The sequence below is a fragment of the Canis aureus genome, chromosome 1, assembly GCF_053574225.1.
Source record: "Canis aureus isolate CA01 chromosome 1, VMU_Caureus_v.1.0, whole genome shotgun sequence".
Classification (NCBI taxonomy): domain Eukaryota; kingdom Metazoa; phylum Chordata; class Mammalia; order Carnivora; family Canidae; genus Canis; species Canis aureus.
This window is the reverse complement of record NC_135611.1, coordinates 28,784,105-28,800,398: the sequence shown is the minus strand read 5'-3', so window position 1 is coordinate 28,800,398 and position 16,294 is coordinate 28,784,105. Positions and strand designations below refer to the sequence as shown.

At 34.9% G+C, this 16,294-nt stretch overlaps 1 protein-coding gene and 1 long non-coding RNA gene across 11 annotated transcripts in view; one reads left to right on the top strand and one right to left on the bottom strand.

Annotated features, from left to right (window-relative positions):
* Positions 1-16,294, bottom strand: part of LOC144311523 (L-lactate dehydrogenase B chain-like) — a 146,409-nt gene that overhangs the window by 84,025 nt on the left and 46,090 nt on the right. For 2 of the 10 annotated variants that reach the window (XR_013377157.1, XR_013377166.1), the window contains exon 8: positions 2,584-3,927. The exons of the other annotated variants lie outside the window; for them this stretch is intronic. The gene's annotated coding sequence lies outside the window, so the exon portion shown is untranslated. Of the gene's footprint in view, positions 1-2,583; positions 3,928-16,294 lie in introns of those variants that run through there. 10 annotated transcript variants of the gene reach the window in all.
* LOC144311555 (uncharacterized) overlaps positions 4,157-16,294 on the top strand; it is a 45,604-nt gene continuing 33,466 nt past the window's right edge. Inside the window, exon 1 of the long non-coding RNA XR_013377170.1 lies at positions 4,157-4,298. This is a non-coding gene — a long non-coding RNA (uncharacterized LOC144311555). The remainder of the gene's footprint in view (positions 4,299-16,294) is intronic.

The following is a 16,294-nucleotide window of genomic DNA, read 5'->3' as shown; positions in this document are numbered from 1 at the left end:
ATCCAGTAGTTCACCGCCCAGACCCCCACTTTGGGATGAGGCTGCTGAGAACATCCACTGTCTTGCCCAAGGCTTGACCCATGTGGGACAGCCCACCTTGATCTAAGAGCCAACGGTCAATGGATGCAGGGCAGAGGCAAAAGGGGGTAGGAGACCCACATCAATTCAAGAAAATTCTGTAGTGCCACATGAGCTCCTGTGCTGTCTTTGGGATGACTAAAGACTTAATGCATTGCAGTTCTTGCTCTGCTCAAACTCGCTTCTAGTGTTGCTGCTGAGAGTGTTCCCCATTAACCCTCTTGCAAGTAAATCTGCCTATATTGTCTGTTCCACAGAATTGGTCTAAGACAATTGAGCAAGAGGGAAGGAAAAACTCATATAAGCTAACAATATCCTTTGTGAATTAGTTTTTCACATCACTTTTGGCTTTATAGAAGGAAATTAGGGCAACCCAAAGTACTAAATCACTAAGAGGTAGAGTGTAGGTGGAAATGCAAATCTCTGACTCAGTAATTTAACTCAAGATGATGTATCTAAAACAGTTACCAGAAAACGACACCAACATTCAGTTTCAAGGATGTTTGTTGCATCATTGTGAAAGACATGAAAACAATCTAAATGTCTTAGAATGGGGTATTTATTAAATAAATTATGGAAATATCATATGATGGCTGTTCCATCAAAGATCACGTTACATACTGTTAAGAGAAAAAATTAACTAACATAAAAGTTCTCAATTACACTAAAAATGCTTATTTATAGATATCCATTTTTAAGGTAATGATGATTGCTGTCTGATGAGAATATGAATAATTTTTATATTCTGATTTTATGAATTTTTACAATGAAACTTGTTATAACCAGAAAAATCATTTTATAAAAAACTTGTTTCAGGGATCCCTGGGTGGCGCAGCAGTTTAGCGCCTGCCTTTGGCCCAGGGCGCGATCCTGGAGACCCGGGGTCGAATCCCACGTCAGGCTCCCGGTGCATGGAGCCTGCTTCTCCCTCTGCCTGTGTCTCTGCCTCTCCTTCTGCCTGTGTCTCTGCCTCTCTCTCTGTGTGTGACTATCATAAATAAATAAAAATTAAAAAAAACACATTAGAAAACTTGTTTCAACAGATATATATCTACAGAAAATTTCTTAACAATTATAATGAAACATAAAAATATGCCTCTTAAATGTTCATTATACTTTTTTGATGAACTTATATAATATTTCAATGATTGCAATTCATAGACACAAATTAAGAGAAGATTTCTTGGTTTATGGGGCTCAGGGGAAGCTAGCTCTATTTTGAAACTAAATTTTCAAAAAATACAAATATTTTTGAGTTCACAAGAATTTCTTTGGTGGCTAGAGCAGTCTGACACTCATGGTTTTAAAATATAGGACAGCCCAGGAGGCTCAGCGGTTTAGTGCTGCCTTCAGTCCAGGGCCTGAACCTGGAGATCTGGGATCAAGTCCATGTCAGGCTCCCTGCATGGAGCCTGCTTCTCCCTCTGCCTATGTCTCTGTCTCTCTGTCTCTCTGTGTCTCTCATGAATAAATAAATAAAATCTTTAAAAAAATAAATTAATTAAAATAAAATATAGAAGAATAAGCACTTCAAGTAATGACAAAATTGTATTAGGAATATAAAAAGACAGGGACAAATTCCTTATGAGATAATCTTTTATATGATTGAATAAGAATATATAAATAAATATACATTTAGGAATTGTACACATTTGTGCATATAAAGTATCAATAAATAAGAAAGGTGCAAAAATGGACCTGTGTTCTTTGAACTGGGTACATAATAACAAAGACAAAATATATTAAATAATGAAAAGCAAATATTATATAAAATTTATGATGATGACCATTACTTAATATATTTGAAATTACAAGGCTTATATATACACACACACACACATATATGTGTTTATAGTGTGTGTGTTTATATATATAATGTTTTAAATGTTTATAGTATGTGTGCATATATACATATACATATATATAAACATATATGTGTATATATAAGCATATATGTGTGTGTATATATATACACACAAATTATATATGTGTGTGTGTGTATATATATATATATATATTAAGGATATTCTTTGGCACAATGAAAGTCAGTTTTGCTTGAAGCTTAGTAAAAGGTTAAAAGACCAACAAAAGTGGGGGCACCTGGGTGTTTCAATGATTGAGCATCTGCCTTCAGCTCAGCTTGTGATCCCAGGGTCCTGGGATGGAGTCCCACATCAAGGCTCACTATGGGGAGCCTGCTTCTCCCTCTGCCTGTGTCTCTCATGAGTGAATAAATGGAGAAAGAAAGAAAAGAAGAAAGAAAGAAAGAAAGAAAGAAAGAAAGAAAGAAAGAAAGAAAGAAAGAAAGAAAGAAAGAAAGAAAGAAAGAAAGAAAGAAAGAAAGAAAGAAAGAAAGAAAGAAAGAAAGAAAGAAAAAGAAAGAAAGGGAAAGAAAGAAAGGGAAAGGAAGGAAGGAAGGAAGGAAGGAAGGAAGGAAGGAAGGAAGGAAGGAAGGGATTTTTTTTTCAAATATTTTATTTATTTATTCATAGAGACACAGAGAGAATGAGAGGCAGAGACACAGGTTGAGGGAGAAGCAGGCTCCATGCAGAGAGCCCAACGTGGGACTCGATCCAGGGTCTCCAGGATCACACCCTGGGCTGCAGGCACGCTAAACTGCCGCGCCACCGGGGTTGCCCAAGAAATGAATTTTTTAAACCACATATCACAAATCCTCATATACAACTGTTTTTTCTTGTTTTACTTGTGGCAAATGAATTGCCACATCAAAATGGAGAAAAAGAGATAGCAGGGAAGAAATTGGAGTGGCAGCATATAGCCAAATTCAGGAAAGTACAGGATACAGTCATTGAAAGAAAGGAAAGGTCTTAATTTCACTGAGACCCACGGAAGCTGTAAAGCAGCTAATATGCAACATCGCTACTTCTATTTACACTGCCCTAACTGATGTGAGACGTCAAGATCATTCTCTTTAATAGAAGAAGCAGGATAAAATTCTCATGGAATTAGCTGTGGGTCACACAGAGGAGTGATTCAGAAAAATAGACTAATGATGGTACAGCAGTGATGAAGGAAACAATGAGACAATAATAGAAAAATGCGATTTTGTTGTATCTTAGTGGCAATGGATTTGTATTTCTTAATTCGCTTAGCTAGAAAAATTTGGCTCATGGCTGAAAAATAATATTTAAGTTAGGAAATGGATTATGTCTTATCCTGTTTTATCTAAAAACAATTTTGTAGAGTACCATACAGCATCAGCGGATTGGAGCCACTTTTACATCCATAATCATTTTAAGAAGTTAGTGAATCCAAGTTAATGATAAAAATTGCTCTTCATTACTAAAAGTGTGCTAACAAGTGTGTGGCTATTTCCATGTTGGTAGTGACTTCCAATCTATCAGATCTCTTGGTTTGCCTCCTTTAAGGTGTTTTTCCTTTTTTTCCCTAATGATTACAAATGTATAAATATCCAGGAATATCCACCAAACCAAGAAAGAAAAAAAATAAATGTGAAAAAGAAACAGAATGTCAGTGAGATTGACTTTTAAACTGGGAGATGGGAAGGTTTTACATAAGTAAACTTAAGCCTCAGCTCCAGAATTTGCTCTAGAATCCTAGAATGCAGTAACTATAAGGTTCTACTGAATAGAGCCTTTATGAGAGACCCATCCTAGTGAAGGCCGCATAAAAAGCTACTTCATTTTCACTGTGTTTTGTGTCACATTTTCTACTCATTAAAAATTAGCAAAAGAAATATTTCAAAAATAATTTCTAAAAAATAGTGGCTCTGTTGGTTCAGCATCTACCTCTCGATCTTGGCTCAGGTTCATGATCTCATGGTTGTGAGTTCAAGCCCCATGTTGGGCTCTGTGATGGGCGTGGAGCCTACTTTAAAAAAAAATTCTCAATGAGTCTGAAGTCATGGAAATTCTAAGAGCTGAGAACATATTCTGACATGTGAATGACATGATTCTTTAGTATAAAGAAATTAACCAGAAAAAAGTAGGTATTCCTCTGCATGGTAATCTCCATTTACAATGAAATAAAGTATGGTCAAAGGGATAATTTAAGGATCAGAGGCTCATCAAGCCCCTCTTTACATGGAAGCATAATCAATTTTCTATGACATCACACTAGGGAGATTCTCTTAAAAGTATACACTGCATAGTGACCTTAAAATAGCAGCCTAAAGCAGCTGACCAGAATAATTCACTGGTAACCAGCCCAACAGCTGTCTGGGGTTCTAGATTTACAAGGTAAGTATAAACATGAAAATGTTTGTGAAACTTTTTCAGCCTAGAGAGCATTTTAAGGGAATTTTTCAAAACAAATAATTTCGAAGTTCTGGGAGAGAACGCCATGAAGAGCTTCAGTAAAATTTAGTTGAGACTTTTAGTCCATAAGTAAAAATTAAAAGTGATTTTTTCTAGTTTTATTGAGGTATGAGGTAACAATTGTACGTATTTAGGTTGTACAATGTGATTTTTTTAAGTTGTACAGCATGACGATTTGATACACAATGTGAAATGATTACATAACCAAGTTAATTAACATATATTTTAACTCATATAGTTACCTTTTGTATGTGATTGTGGTAAGAACACTTAAGAACACTACTCTCTTAGCAGATTTCAAATATACAGTACAGTATTATTAACTATAATCATGATGCTGTACATTACATCCCAAGTACTTTTTCATCTTACACTTGAAAATTTATATTCTTTGATTAACATTCTCCCCTATTTCCTCTATCCCACCCCCAACCCCTGACAACCACCAGTCTACTCTCAGGCTCTATAACTTAGACTTTTTTAGATTCCAAATATAAGTGAGATTATATAGTATTTCACTTTCTGTGTCTGGCTTACTTCACTTAGCATACTGTCTTCTGGGTTCATCCATGTTTTTGCAAATGGCAAAATTTCCTTCTTTATTATCACTAAATAATACTTCATTGTGTATAGGTATTACATTTTCTTTATCCATTCATTTATCAACTGACTTGTAAGTTGCTTCCATGCCTCGGATATTGTGAACAATGCTGCAATGAATATGGGAATGCAAAGACTCTTTGAGGTGCTGATTTCATTTCCTTTGGATTGATATATCCAGAAATCAGATAGCTGGGTCATATGGTAGTTCTATTTTTTTGTAGTTCTGTTTTTAATTTTTTGAGGCAACTCCATGATGTTTTCCATAGGGGTGGACCAATTTATGGTTCCCATCAATAGTGCACAAGTTTTCCCTTTTTTCCTTATCCTCACCAACACTTGTTATCCCATCTTAATGACAAATCTCTAATAGTGAGGTGATATCTCATTGTGGTTTTGATGATGATTAACAATGTTGAACACTCTTTCATATACCTGCTGCTATTTGTGCGTCTTTTTTGAAAAAATGTCTATAGGTCCTTTGCCCATTTTTTAATCAAGTTACTTGTGGGTTTTTTTTTTTTTTTTTTGGCTGTTAAGTTGCATAAGTTCCTTATATAGTTTTTATATTACCCTCTTTTCAGATATATGGTTTGCAAATATTTTCTCCCATTCTGTAGGTTGCCTTTTCATTTTCTTGATTATTTCTTTTTCTGTACAGAAGATTTTTAGTTTGATATAGTTCCATTTGTTTATTCTTGCTTTTGTTGCTGTACTTTTGGTGAAATAGTGGAAAAATCATTGCCAAGATTGATTCAAGGAGACTACTTGCTGTTTTCTTCTAGCTTTATGGTCTCAGGTCTTACATTTAAGTCTTTAATCAATTTTGAGTTAATTTTTGTATATGGTATAAAAGTCCAAATTCATTTTTTTGCATGTGAATAACAAGTTTTCACAACATTTCCCTTTTCCCATTGTACATTCTTGGTATCCTTATGAAGGATAATCCACCATATATGTGTGGATTTATTTCTGGACTCTCAGTTCTGTTCAACTAGTTTGTGTGCCTGTTTTTATGCTGATACCATATGATTTTGATTAATATAGCTTTGGAATAGAGTTTGAAATCAGGAAGTGTGATGCCTCCAGCTTTTGCATTTATTTGTCCTCCTTCTTGTCCTTTCGGGTCTTCCTACTAGAGAAAAATTATTCTGGACAATGCCTGAGCCCCACCGGCTGTCCTCCTCCAAGGTAAAAAAATAATAAAATAAAATAAAATAAAATAAAATAAAATAAAATAAAATAAAATAAAATAAAATAAAATAAATAAAATAAAATAAAATAAATAACTGAAACTTTGTTACCTAGTAGTGGATTAAAATGAAAACATGAAACGCATTGCCATGGTATATAGCTATTCATTTTGTAAATATTGTATAATATTATATAAGTATTGTATAAAAGATTAAGCCAAGTCTTCCAATATGTTTCATCTTTATGGGTAGCCTGAGTGGCTCAGTGGTTTAGCGCCACCTTTGGCCCTGGGTGTGATCCTGGAGACCCAGGATCGAGTCCCACATTGGGCTCCCTGCATGGAGCCTGCTTCTCCCTCTGCCTGTGTCTCTCTCTGTGTCTCTCATGAATGAATAAATAAAATCTTAAAAAAAAATTTCATCTTTATATTAAGGCAAAATATGAGATATTTAATTCATTAATATTAATTAATAATAGCATATTATAATAATATTATGCTGTGGACTACGTAGGTTTTTTACTATTCCATGAACATAATTTTTGCTTTTCCATGGTTCTGCTTTTGTTAATGTCATTCCAGTGCCTTGGTGTCACAGAGACTTTCAGAAAAAGCAAATGAAATTATAACAATCCTCATCCCCATTTAACTATATGGTAATTGTGTTTGTCTACAGGAAACTGAAATTTGGTAAACATATATAATAAGTCCCTGATTACAGTAGTCAGTATTTTTTAAAGAATTTATTAAGTGCCATTTCTAGGTCCTTTCTGTGCAGTTTCTCATTTCATCTTTATAATATCCTTAAAATGTAGGTTCTACTTATATCCTGTTTCACGGATGAGGAAGCTGAGGCACCCAAATAAATTTATCTTGCTTAAGGTCATACAAGTAGTAAGTGTAATATTTGGAGTAATATTCGAGTAATTTGGTTCTGGGGCTGTGTACTCAACTACCTCACTATATTGCCTCTTCCATATGTTATTACCTGGCATCTCACAAATCCTGAAGATATCTTCAAGACATCAGTTTTGCTGTATCCCCAGTGAATACTTTTATAGTCCTACCCCATTCACACTGCTATAGAGATGAAAAACAGCTCCTTTGAGGCAAATGGGTACTGTGTCTATGGAATGACACCTTCATATGTTAAATAAGTCTTATTAAAACATCCAATTAAATTTCATACATGTTAGATAATACATATGAATCTTGTCTTATTTTATGTCTTTTCCTTGCAAAGAAAGAGACATTAATCATTTTGTATTGCTTTTTTATATATAAAATATTATATGGTCAGAAACTTATGAAAAGTTTAAGGAAAACAAATGCCACCATCCTTCAACCCAGCAATAACCCTAGAGAGAATCACAGATTCTCTGATTCCATATATCATTTTACATAAATCACAGACGTAGAAAGATACATGTCACTTACAGATGACAAAAACATACTGGTAAATATATTTTTAAAGATTCATTCTGAGGGGTGTCTAGGTGGCTCAGTCACTTAAGTGACTCAGGTTTGGCTCAGGTCATGATCCCAGGGTCCTGGGATGGAGCCCTGAGTTAGGCTCCCTGCTCAGTGGGCAGCCTGTTTCTCCCTCCTCCCTCTGATCCTCCCTACTGCTCGTGCTGATGCTTGTGCTCGTGCTCGCTCTCTCTCACTCTCACTCTCTCAAATAAATAACTAATCCAAAAAAAGTTCACTCTGATATAAAACAGGAAATACTCTAATATACTGAGCAATCATTTTTCATTAGGAATGTTAGTAAAATGACATATAATTCAAGATAAGTGAAATTTTGCAGTAGAAAGATTATTTTAAATTGGTGGAAGTATAAATTAGTACAATAATGGCATTTATAGGAGTTCCTCTTATAAAAATTACTAAAGGGGCACCTGTGTGGCACAGTCAGTTAAGCCTCAGACTCCTGTTTCAGTTCAGATCGCAGCTGCCATCAGGCTTCACTCTGAGGGCAGAGTCTTCTTGAGATTCTCTCTTCCTCTGCCCCTCCCCCTCCTGCTGTCTGTCTGTCTGTCTCTCTCTCTCTCTCTCTCTCTCTCCCCCTCTCTGTCTGAAATAAAGAAATCTTTAAAAACAAATAAATAAAAATTATTAGAGATACATGCAATGCTACATGCACTAAGATGGTCATTTCAGTTTTATTTTAAATAACAGCAAACATTCAGAAACACTTTAAGTATTTTAAATGTTTAACAAGTGGAATGGTTAAAATCTAGCAGATCTATATAATGAAATATAATGTGGCCATTATCTTTTATTTTATTTTTTATGTCTGAGGACAGATAAGAGCTTCACAAAACATATTTCATTGAACCAGGATTCTTAAAATGTGTGCTTTTTCATGGACTCCCTAGTCCCTCAGCAAATAGATCCTTGAGAGACCAATGCAGATTTTTAGGCATATCTCAACTTACAGGAAAGACATACACAATAGCAAAGCCTCAGGAACACATTTCCCCACCCATCATCTCCACTCCTAAGAGTTGTAATTAAATTAAGCAAATGTTTTTAATGAACATACAGAATCTATAGAAATTTAGTTCACTTGAAAGGAATACAATACACCACATAAAAACCAATTTAAAATCAATTATATCACTAATACTTGTGAAAATAAAGAACTTTTATGCCTACAGTAGTTCAGTGTTCAAATTACAGGTTTTTAATATAACTTTTAAAGTTACAAATATACCATTTATTAAAATCTGCTACAAAAGAAAAACACAAAGTAATTTGCACACACACATCCCCACGCTAACCTTGTAAAATTACTAAGTAAAACTTTCATACTGTTCTGAGTACTTACTGGTTAGTGTTTGTCATTATTGGACATATTTATACACAGGACTGTTGTTTTGACATTAATCATTTTAATAATAGCAGTTTCAATGGAGGAAGTCTTTTTTAAATACTATGAATTGAATGCTACAACTTCCCTGGTTTGGAGCATGTACCATAAAGAACCATGATGGAGGGATCCCTGGGTGGCGCAGCAGTTTCGAGCCTGCCTTTGGCCCAGAGCGCGATCCTGGAGACCCGGGATGGAATCCCACATCGGGCTCCCGGTGCATGGAGCCTGCTTCTCCTTCTGCCTATGTCTCTGCCTCTCTCTCTCTCTCTGTGTGACTATCATAAATAAATAAACAAAAAAAAAAAAAAAAAAAGAACCATGATGGCAGCCTGGTCAGATAGAAAGTGCTTTAGAGAAGGAATGAGGGAGGAGAAGATGGACTAGGAGTTGAGATGGGCATTCCATCTCTTGGGTAAGTTGTTAAAAAGCCTTTGAGTGTCCATTTCTTCATCTGGCAAATGGTGGTTACTGATACCCATTCAGCCTAGGTGATGTGATAGCAGTGCTGACCAAATGTGACAATATTATGAAAGCATTTTGTTCAACTACACCTATCAGGTGTTATTAACCACCGAGCTAGAGCAGAAGCCTACTCTGAATTTCAGTTTCTTCATTGATACACTGTGGAGATGGAACAAATTAATTTCAAAAATTATTTTTGCAACAGAACTCACTTTTTAAGTCAAATCTCATACAGAACTTTGAAATACAGAACCTATGGAACAATGGTCTCAAATCTGCAAAGTCTGTCATTTAAATTTGGATTTTTCAATAAAAATCAAAGAATTCTTCATTTCCTGCATGCCTGTTTCCTTCCCCATAGTCTCTCATTGCTTGAAATAATAAAATAAAAGTACCTGCTGCTCTTTTGGTTTTTAAAAGATAATATGGCTAGTTAAGTTTTAAATTAATTTTCTTACTTTGTACTCAAAAGCAGAAAATATTTAGGGGATCTTCAAAGTGTATAATAAAATGATTCTGGGCAGCCCCCGTGGCACAGTGGTTTAGTGCCACCTGCAGCCTGGGGTGTGATCCTGGAGACCCAGGATCAAGTCCCACGTCAGGCTCCCTGCATGGAGCCCTGTTTCTCCCTCTGCCTCTCTCTCTCTTTCTCTCTCTGTCTCTATAAATAAATAAAAAATATTTTAAAAAATAATAGTAAAATAAAATGCTTCTTAGAGAGTTTTATATTTAGCTATTATTCATGAGTTTACAAATATCTGCATTAAAATAGCAAATGCTCTACATACCTTTGGTTGATTAATGACTCTCATGCTAGAAGGAGGGTCAGTCATCAAAGTCATGTGACAAATGAAAAGTGTAATGAGAAACAGAAATATTTTCTGACTTCTAACAATGTTCCATTCATCAAATCAGACTTACTTTTTTTATTAAGAATGAAAAAAGCATGAAAAATGTGGAATCCTTTCCAAACTAGGCTTCTCTAACTCCAAAATGACTTTACCATAAACCCTGAAATATTTCCTCCTTTGAGAAAACCAAGCAAGCATAATTTTTATAGAAACCATGGCTGGGTATATATATATATATATATATATGTGTGTGTGTGTGTGTGTGTGTGTGTATAAAACAGTGTAAAAGTGTCCATACCTGCCTAATACTCTACTTTCTATATATTTGAATTTCTCTTACTAATTTTATTAAGTCATGTCCCTTTGCTCAAAAGGGAAAAGACTATTATTTGTGGTGTGACTGGATAAATCTTTCCTTTTAGAACTGCAGCAATTTGCCATGGAATGTTTTGACTTCACAATACACATTATTGTTACCCATGTATTTTCCCCAAGCTAATTATAATGAAATCCTCAAAGAACATTTCCAAGTATTTACTATTATAAACAATTTAGTGATTAATATCCTTGCACTCAGAGATGATATTCAAAATATATAATAGGTCCAAGCATCAGGGATCCCTGGGTGGCTCAGCAGTTTAGCGCCTGCCTTTGGCCCAGGAAATGATCCTGGAGTCCCAGGATCGAGTCCCACGTCGGGCTCCCGGTGCATGGAGCCTGCTTCTCCCTCCGCCTATGTCTCTGCCTTTCTCTCTCTCTCTCTCTGTGTGTGACTATCATAAATAAATAAATCTTAAAAAAAATAGGTTCAAGCATCAATCAATCAAAAATGATGTCAACTATGAAATATATATATATATACAGATAAGATAGTCTTACATGTGCAACTGCGTCTACATTAGCCTGGGTTAAACTTATGCAATTTCCCACGTTTTAGTTATTATTTTCCTGCAATAAATTCTTAAAAATGGAACTGCTGGGTCAGAAATACACATTTTATTAAAAAGAATTTTGAAGCACATTCCTAAAATATCTTTCCAAAGAGCTTATTATTCATTTACACTCCCACCAGCAATAGGAAATAGGAGTACCAATTTTCTAACACTCAACAACACTGAATATTTATTATATAAGCTCTGTAAAGAATACTAACCGATGTGTAAAAGATGATATATAATAGATTATGATGATCTCAAGTCTTTGTTGCTGCCTAGTTACCCATGTCCTCTACCATGTGACTTTGCAATCCCACCCATTAAAAGATAAATTTCTTGCCTTTTGATTCTGAGTTTGGTCATGTCTTTGCTTTTCTCAATGATATGTTGGCAGGTATGACCCAAGCAGAGGCTTGATACACAATGACTTGCCCACCTGGGCTTGCACTCTTAATACTTTTACCATTGCCATAAGACAAGTACATGAGCTGGCCCACTGATCCCTCTCAAAAAAAGAATGAGAAATACATGGAACTCTCTAGTGGAGTATGAAAGACATAGGGAGCAGGACTGCCCTAGCTAAATAATCCCAGGCAAGCCTCAACTAGATACAGGCACCAACTACATAGAAACAAAAGCAAGACTAGCAAAGACCATCCCAAAGCAGGCAACTCCCAGTCAACCAAAAAAAAAAAAAGAAAAAAAAAAAAACAATGTTTTTTTTAGTCGATGGATTTGAGAATGTTATACAAAAATGGTTAAATGATACAATATCTCCTTTAATTTCAATTTATTTGGTTAATTTTTTTTGTTTGTTGTTCCTTTACATTTCTTCCTTTATGGTTTCTCTGCTCATGCCACCCATTCTTTTGGTTTAGGGTAGTTACGTTTTTTATTATTGATTTGTAATATAGCTCCTTATGTATTAATGGTATATCTCATCTATTATATATGCTGTAATATTTTCTTAGCTTATTATTTATATGCTGATTTTAGCATACAAAGATTAAAAATGCATGTACTTAAGTCTATCTGTATTTTCCTTTATTATTTTACCCTTGGTGACCTACTTGGAGAGATCTTCCTCCTACATCAAGACTTAAAAAATATTTACCTACATTCTCTTTTAATACTTATATTGCTTCTGCTTTTATAGTTAAATATTTATTATAGCTGGAATATGTTGTGGTAAAAAGTTATGAGATAGGGAATCTAACATTAATTTTTTTAACAGATAGTTGTTCCAATATCATTTGCTGAATAATTTATCTTTATTCCATCAATTTGAAATAACATATCCATCATGTACGAAATTTTCCCAAAATGCTTGGGTTTGTTCCTAGTTGTTCTATTTCATTGATTTATTATACATTTCTATTCAAGTGCCCCAGTGATTTATATATTATCAATTTATACAATTTTAAATCTTGATAAGGAAGTGTACATCTATTACTCCTTTTACTACACAGAAAAAATTATAAAGACCATTTTAGAAATGTATTCTTCCCAGTTAATTTCAGAAGTATTTGTTGGACTTCTCTTTCCTTTTTTTTTTTAATTTTATTTATATATCCATGAGAGATGCAGAGAGAGAGAGGGAGAGACATATGCAGAGGGAGAGGCAGGCTCCCTGCAGGGAAGCCTGATGCGGGACTCGATCCCAGGACACTGGGATTATGACCTGAGCCAAAGGCAGATGCTCAACCGCTGAGCCACCCAGGCACCCCTTAGGTTTCATTTAGATATAATTAATTAATCTAATTAATTTAGAAAAAATGTCTATTTTAGTCTTCTCATTTAGAAATATGGCAAATTATTTAAATATCATTAAATCTGTATCAACATTTTGGAGCTTTTCATCATCTGGGTCTTTGGTATCTCTACTTACATTTTTTCTTTTTTCTTTTTTTTTAAGATTTTATTTATTTATTTGTGAGAGGCACAGAGCAAGAGAGAGGCAGGGGGAGAAGCAGGCTCTATGCAGGGAGCCCGATATGGGACTCGATCCCGCATCTCCAGGATCACAATCTGGGCTGAAGGCAGCGCCAAACCGCAGAGCCACCTGGGCTGCCCCTCTACTTACATTTTTTCTTAAGTGATTCTTTTTCATTAAAATATGGATAGTTATTGCTTGTATAAAGAAGATACTGATTCCATAGCCAGCCATTTTACTAAACCGTTTCATTCAACAAATTTTCAATTGATTCTCTTGAGGACACAACTATATAATCTTGAGGCACTCCTCTAAAATAATATTATAAATAGAAAGGATGTATTTTTGTTTTAAAATATGAAATACTTTTTTCACACTACATATTCCACATAACTATTTTTGGAAATCAAAAGCAGAGGTTAATTCAAAGATTTTCAGTATTTTCTTAGTTATAAATCTTGAAAATATTCTTCATGATTTTTTATTCAAATTGACAGGATCTTCTCCTTACAAAATAGTTGAAGCTTTTGGTGAAGAATTTTGCAAATCTTTATAATTCTATTTTAGATAATAAATCCTGCTGGCAAATACTGAAAATCTCTTGATCTTGAAGCTTTACTAATATCATCCTCTCAGTCAAGAGCTTCTCATCTATATTCCAGTAAAATCCTCCCTCTAGGTGCCAGTAGACAACTTTAAAAATTCAGATCCACTCAACTGTTATCCCTAATATTAAAAAGAGAGCAGGATCCAGATTGCAGGAAGAATGTAAGTAAATGTATAAAATATCTTCCAAGTAGTATTTTGGGGAGCCTGATGTGGGACTCGATCCCAGGTCCCCAGGATCACAACCCAATCCTAAGGCAGATGCTCAACCACTGAGCCATCCAGGCACCCCCAAATTTTATTATTTAATAACATGCTAAGAAGTTCTGTTTATAAAAATTAAACTTTAAACCTTTATTAAACTAAATTTAAATAATTAAATAGAACAGAATGGAGAAGGCTGATTTCTATCATTTTTTGTAATGTACAGAATTAAAACTGTTTTCACTTTAACTATATATTGTCCATAGTAGTAACATTACACTGAAAAATAAGTGAGTGAGATTACATTTAAAGATAATAGAGGAGCTCAGGAGTTTATGTTATTATGTGACATTTTATAAAAAAAATAATCTATCTCTAATTTAGACTTTTTTAAGTCAATGGATGTTTTCAGAGTTTCAGCTCTTTAAAAAATTAACTGATAATTAGGAACTATTTCCCTTAACATTGTCCACAGACCCAAAATCTCACAAAATTTCATTAATTTAATACAATGACAGAACTCCTTTCTCAACTCCTAGAATAATGGTTCTTTACTTCACCATTGGCTTATAAGCATTTTAAGACTATTGAGGTGCAGAAATCACACCATTAATGATTTGCAGGGGATTCTAATACACAATCAGAACTGACATTGCCTTCTAGCTAGACCAAACTTTAATCTGGATTATCTGCATTAAAATCATATTGTTGGAGCACCTGGGTGGCTCAGTCAGTTAAGCATCTGCCTTCAGCTCAGGTCAAGATCCCAGAGTCCTGAGACTGAGCCCCACATCGGGATCCCTGCTCAGCAAGGAGCCTGCTTCTTCCCCTCCCTCTGCCTATAGCTCTCCATGCTTGTGTTCCCTCTCTCTCAAAAAAATAAATAAAACATTAAATAAAATAAAATCACATTGTTTCTGTAATATGCATATTCCTGTATTCCACATTATATACAATGAATCTGAATCTGTTCTGGGTTTGGTCATTTTTATAAGCTCTCTCTCCTTGCTATTCAAATTTCATCCACAGGCTAGTAGCATCAACATAACCGAGCTGGTTGTAAAAGCAAAATCTCAGGCCTCACCTCAGAACTTCTGATTCAAAAATCTGTTTTAATAAAATCCCCCCCGGGGAACCCTGGGTGGTGCAGCGGTTTAGCACCTGCCTTTGGCCCAGGGCGTGATCCTGGAGACCCGGGATCGAATCCCACGTCGGGCTCCCGATGCATGGAGCCTGCTTCTCCCTCTGCCTGTGTCTCTGCCTCTCTCTCTCTTTCTCTCTCTCTCTCTCTCTGTGACTATCATAAATAAATAAAAAATAAAATAAAATAAAATAAAATAATAAAATAAAATAAAATAAAATCCCCCCAGATGATTCATATGCACGTAAGGTTTGAGAAGCAGGAGTCTAGGCGATTCCAATGCGTAGTCAGGGTTAAGGATAACTACAATTAAGAACACATCTTCCCATTCTGCAATTTAGTAACAGAAATTATTGTTTCTTTAAAAAGATTCATTTTGCTCCCTAAGATTGAACTTACCATAAAGAGACAAAAGGAGGAAAAGGAAGACCCAAAAAAGAGAACATCTCTCACTAAAATCTTAAATAAATATTAAAATATCAGAAAGAAATTTTTAAGGTTGGAGTATCCAACTAGGATACTCCCTTAATTAACTTTATCAGTAGAAATTTCTAAATATCCTTGAATTACCAATATATTTACAACCTGGATCACCTAGCTTGCTTAGTTGTAATGACTCCATTATCTTTCCCTTTTTCCACAAGTTCCTATGAGTTAAAGACCCTTAATGTTTTGTATTACCCTTTCTCCCATCAAAAATACCACAAAATGTTCTCAAGCTTTACGAGAAAAGCACAGCTAAGACACAATGAAAAGAAAGATAAGAGCAGCAGTCATAATTGAGAGACTGTGTGTGTATTTATTGTTTGTTTTCTCCATAGGCTCAAGGGTATTACTCTGTGCTAATGATATTTAATTATTTTTTAAGTTTTTTAATTTGTTCTTTGTTTTTAATCATGGGAAGCCAAACTAAACGTAAAAGATTACTTTGCTAAGCACCAGCATTTTAGAATTTTGCTTTGTTCTGTATCTGGAAAGGTGAACTGACCTACGACCTTTTGTACAATCTGTAACTCTCCAGAACCTGTATGAAAACCGCAGAAACAACCACATTTACGCACATCAGCACCACAGTAAATCCACGTGAGCTACAGGGTGGAAATAACAGGCTTGGGC